General features: G+C 32.4%; 1 protein-coding gene across 4 annotated transcripts in view; it reads right to left on the reverse strand.

Moving 5' to 3' along the window:
• LOC110108471 (CTP synthase 1-like) overlaps positions 1 to 6,004 on the reverse strand; it is a 40,998-nt gene that overhangs the window by 565 nt on the left and 34,429 nt on the right. For all 4 annotated transcript variants that reach the window (XM_028691710.1, XM_028691706.1, XM_028691712.1 and 1 more), the window contains 2 exons: positions 3,865 to 4,003; positions 3,652 to 3,723 (listed from right to left, as the gene is read on the reverse strand). The gene's annotated coding sequence lies outside the window, so the exon portion shown is untranslated. The remainder of the gene's footprint in view (positions 1 to 3,651; positions 3,724 to 3,864; positions 4,004 to 6,004) is intronic.

Below are 6,004 nucleotides of genomic sequence, written 5' to 3' on the forward strand. Positions count from 1 at the left end.
CATACTGAGATAGAGAGGTGAACTCTCGTCGTACTGTATATCCCTCTATATCCTAGTGATAGACATCAAGCCAAATTTTTCTCTATGTTGTGTTTTCCACCATCTTTTTTCCTGGCCTTTCAGTACAAAAGTAGCCTGCACCACTTTTCTATCATCTGGACAAATTATACTATCCAAAAAACTTTCAATCTTTAATAACCAATCTTCAGTTACAACTGAATCACTTGCTCTCTTGAATGATATTGGCTTAAAAGTCTGAAATAATTTTAGATGCTAATCCAGCTTACTTCCAAACTTAGGTATGGACCCACTGTTTGAGGATGGTTTCTCTATAGATGCATTTTATCAACTACTTAGGATATCAAATTAACAATATCATGAAACTCTTTAGACTTAGCCTCCTCATTAATTTTACTATGAATTCCACTTCTATTAAAGTTACTTTTTAGTTTTCCTTTCTGCCTCTGTACCTAGCCTGAATGACTGATCATTCATTCTTTCTAGAAATTCTTCAGGCATTTTTATCTGTAGAGATATATAATTTATTGAATACAAGTGATCGTTTTAAAGATTGAATCATATCATCTATAAATTCTTATTCAGCTCTACTAAAATGAATGCAAAATGCAATCAATCTATAGCTCTGTATAAATAAAATTATTTTAATCTCATCCTACTTCATTTTTAAATATAATTATGCTTCCATTATAGATTTCAATGTAAACCTTAGTTCTGATACCAATTTCTATCATACCTCATTTCGACCGCCTTAGTCAACCTAAGGTGTAATAAAGACGGATGATCCAGTTAAATATAATTTCCACGAACACACGCCCTGAACTACTCTTATCAGGATCAAATTAGTAGAAATTTAATCTGCATAGACTATCGCAACAACAACAACAACAACAACAACATCAAGCCTTTATCCCACTACTCTTAATCTGCATAGACTATCGCAAAAAAAAAAAAAAAAAATCCTAATCAAATTAGTAGAAATTTAATCTGCATAGACTATCGCAACAACAACAACAACAACAAAAAAAAAAAAAAATCCTAGTCAATTCCAACTATTGGATTAAACCTCATGTTTTCAAGTATTTGGAAGCATATTCAATATTCATCAATACAAACTACAGAGCCTTGCAAAAAAAAATCAAAGAAAAACTCACATACTCAAAATCTTTAATTTACATCTTGCTAATCGGCCTTCTATCTATACCCAAAAACACTGTGCATTGAAAAAGCTATATACAAAGTGCAGCTCAACCTCCTACCTAAAGCCAGTTGGCTCATTACCCTTTCGTGCAACATAAATCAACTAGTGAGCCAAAACTCAATGAAACAAACAATTGTAGTACAAGATTCAATATACAAGGTTAAGAAGTAATTAATATGCGTATAGATCTTTTGTGCTAATAAGAGAATTATAACTATAGTTTGAAGAAATAAAGCCATAAAAGAAAAATATACATGTATAAGCTTGAAAGCATAAATTGTATCTCTTTTTTAAAAATATAATCAATGCAAAATAATATACAATTATTGTATGCAATTTTCTTTGGAGGTTCTCTCATTTAATTCTTATTATATTTATGTTCAGTATTTTAGAAAAGTCATATAATATTTATAGACTTTTGTACATTCATAATAGGTCATCACCTAGCCCGTCGGCTAACCATTTAATAATGACCACTCCCTTAAGTAATAACTCAAATATGTTAAATAAATTTATTTGAAAAACATAAATTTTTTGAAATAGAGTGCTTTGGCACTGATCTGTTGATCGCTGCGGTGCTGGACTATGAATAATATTTATATATTTTTTATAAATATCTCTTCATCATCCCACACTCTCTCACTTGGTTGCTTGGACAGCAAGAAATTGTAAGAGAGAAATAAGAGAGAGGAAAGAAAAATGTCTTTGGATCATATTTGTTAGTCATACATGTTATAAATTATATTCTATTTATTATAAATGACTAATCTCTTACTTTTATTTTTAACGATTTTGATTTCTACGAATCTTATCTATCATAAATCTATCAAAATACATTATCTCTTGATTTTATAAGGTTTCACCATGTAAGTTTGGATATATTATAGATTTAATCATTCTGAACGATTTGATATAATTTTATTGCATTTTAAATAAACTATTGAATGATATTAGATACATTATATGATACCCTACTGATCCACGTGATTCACTGATTGGGAGTCAAAAATACATTGAAATTGATTGGGAGTTATAAGAGTCCGGACAATTGATTCACATGATTCAATGGAAGTTATAAATAGTACATTAACTGAAGTTATAAGGGGTGATTGATTAGGAGTCATAAGTGCATAAGCAAGATACTCTTAAGATACACTCATTAAAAATTTGAATATTAATACCGACACTACTACGAACACTGTATTGATATTGTGACAGACACTAATATTGTTTACTATCATTAACACTATTTAACGTTATTGATCATGATATTAACATTGTTACTGACATTAGTATTGTTGACTATTATTGATATTGTGATTAATGATGTAATGGATTTAGATGTGATGAAAAATAAAATAATAAATTAATACAGATAATCATTTCATAAATTGATGCGTATATTTTTTTATTTGATTTAAAATATATTATTCTCTTTTATCTTGCATTGATTTTAATTGTAAGATTTTAGTTACTTGCTAAACTATGTGCTTATTACGTGATTTTACATATTTTAAGGAAAGGATAAGGATCCTATGATATGAGACTCCAGACAAGACAAAAATATAATCATTTTTTTTTCGTTGTTCATTGATAAGCTCTAGTTAAATGGTTTAAATAAAAGACATATAATTCTTCTAATATAGATCATGGTTTGTGACACCTTCAAGGTTAGGCCCTAATGCACCAATTTTTTAGAAGAGAGAACCGGGTACCTCCTATCGACCCTATTAAGTCTTATCTCGGTAGGTTTTCGCCTTTCCTTATGCAGGTCATTGTTGCATATTCCCCATCACATGACTTTTCTCAAATGTTAATTATAAATTGTGTTCCTTTTATCTATAGTGACATATCAAACATGAAAGTTTAACTAATACAAATAAACATATCATAGCAAGTATCAATGATATAATTTGGTAGAAAATAATTATCATGAGTCTGAAACATCATATTTATGAAATAAACTTTTTATGGCAGATGATCATTAAACATATAATTTTTATTATCTTTGAAATGGGTTAAATTTCAAAATAAACCCGTAACTATTCACAAGTGGCTATTTTAGCCCCAGAATATAAAGTTGCATCAATTTAGTCCCTCGACTATACAAAATTGATCCAAAATGGAGACCATTTTGGATTAAATTGGAATCAATTTTATAAATTCGAGAGAATAAATTAGGATCAATTTTATATCACAATTACGACACAAGGGACTATTTTGGATTAATTTTGTATAGTTGATGGACTAAATCTGACCAACATGATACTCTAGGACTAAATTGACCATACATAAACAATTAAATAGTTTGAGGACTATTTTGAGATTTTTTTTTTTTGTTTTTGAAATTCTTATAATACGCCTATATGAAGAATTTCTATAAAATTGGACATGAATTTCTTGCTTTCTGTACTATAGATTGAGTATCTCACCTCATTCTCTAGGTTAAGAGGATGAAATTATTCTCTTAGGATATCCCGACCTCTTTTCCTTCTATAAGCAACCTGAATAAATCATAATTTTGTAATTTATAACAAATTCCTAACTTAGAAATCTAATCTATAACAATTTTTTAAGTCTATCCACTAGTTTAACAACCCTAATGCAAAAAATTAACACAAAAGAAAATAAATGGGATTCCTTACTCAAAACCCTAGCCGCCACCTCTTATTATGTTCCTTCCCTTTCTTCTTTTCCCTTTTATAATCTCTCTGTTTCAGTTGCTGCAACTCTCTTCCTTCTCACGGCCTGCTCCAGGGATGCTGCTACTTCGGCTCCAGAGACCTGTTACGAGAGAAGTATAGAAAAGAAAATAGAAATGGATGTAATACTTGGCCAATATATAAGTTATAATATACCTAATAATCATACAAATTAATTCAACCATTAGATTTCAAAGCAAGCCAATGCATGTGAGTTTAAGTGGAAACCGAAAAATCCATTGACAGCTACAACAATTTTAATAAATGAATAGTAAAGGAAAATTTTTATAAAAAAAATATAAATCAAAACTAATTTCAGAATTTTTGCATCCTTGCAAATTAACATTGTTGAACCCAGATCCTTGGATCAAAGGGTTGACCTAGTCAAATTGACCACGTCAGGCCCAAAGACCCCTCCCAATAAGTTCAGTGGGTCAAACTGAGTCTGTTGAGCCCAGACCCAGGCCCTGGGTCAACCTGAGTTGACCCGATTTGACCCAAATCTCCCCTACTTGATTTCAAACCCCTTTCAAAGCTTCTCAAGCTCAATTCTCACTTCCTTTGGACTCGACGGGTCAGACCCCACCCATTGGGATCTGACCTGTGCCCTGGGTCAACCTGGTAGACCAGGTCAACAAAAGTTGACCCATTTAGACCCTTTAAGCCCAAATAAATTTTAAACCCATTTGAACCTATCTTTGGCCCAATCCACTCACCCCTTGGGTCAATTTGACTAGGTGGACCAAGTCAAACTTTGACTTTGTCAACCCAAGTCCTCCTTGTGTCAATTTGACCTATTTTGGTCAAATTAAGCCCATTTAATGTATGAACCTCATTCCAAATCCTCTCTAATTCAAAACCACGGCTAATTCAACCTCAATTCCCTCCTAATTACCCTTTGATTCAATCTTAGCCGTCCATGTTAGCCCTAAGGCTTTAAATAGGAGTTTAGAGTTTCATGAGAGGGGATATTGCATTCTATTCTTTCCCTAAGCTTCTTAAGCCCGAACCCTCTCGTATGTGAGCTCCCCTAGCCTCCTTCTACTCTTCCCGACCTAGAGCCACCAGTCAAAGTTCTTCGGTGACGAGTTTCCGACGAACCGAGACTACAAACATTCCAAAGCGATTTCCCATTCATCCAAGGAGAATCAGGGCTCGAGTTCAACTAGAGAAAAATTCGTGGACAGTCTACAAATTCAGAGAGCCCAAGATCTACTGAATCTATCCATTGGATTGAGGTATAACCCTAACCCTAGTTAGAAACACCTAGATATAATTAGTGTTCAGGATATCGCGTTTTAGAACATGAAATTACCTCCCCAATAATGCTCTTCATGCATAAATACTGTGTTTAAAATTTCGTTGAGTTTGGTCCACCCGATCGAGATAAAAATCCAAAAAACCCTCTTAGGGCTCTGGTTCAGTTGTACATCCTCCGAGGAGCAATCTAGACCGTTGATCTTGTGATCAACAGTCGAAAATCCATCGTTCTGCGGTCTGGATAGACCGCAGAGCTAGATCTTGCGGATAGTTACTCCGTCCGGCACGATCTTGTCCATTGATTTGAAAACGCGCCGGATCGGATGGTCGCCAGCCTCGGCTGACATGGTTAATGAAGCCGTGTTTCGTGGTTTCATCATGGTGCAATCATTGCTCATGATTGCCGCTGTCGGCAATCATTGCCCGGGACTGCGGAGCAAGTCCCGAAGTGACGCGTGGCCCGCTGCCGCCACCATTTTAATTAAATCGTTTTAATTATTTTAAAATCCTTTTTTATTCATATTTCTTTAAAAATTAGTTTAAAATTCGTGGCCCGCTGCCGATACCATTTTAATTATTTTAAAATCCTTTTTTTATTCATATTTCTTTAAAAATTAGTTTAAAATTATTTATAAATCAAAAAAATACGTGTAATATGTTGAATTGTTCGTATATTTATCCTCTTTAATTTAAATTAAGAATATTATATATATTTTAAAATATTATTAAAACAGTAATTTAACTATTATTATTATTATTATTATTATGGTTTAATTATAATTACTTTCTAATTATCATTTTTTTAATCATAATTATGTTAATC

Source organism: Dendrobium catenatum, unplaced genomic scaffold (genome assembly GCF_001605985.2).
Source record: "Dendrobium catenatum unplaced genomic scaffold, ASM160598v2 fragScaff_scaffold_156, whole genome shotgun sequence".
NCBI lineage: Eukaryota > Viridiplantae > Streptophyta > Magnoliopsida > Asparagales > Orchidaceae > Dendrobium > Dendrobium catenatum.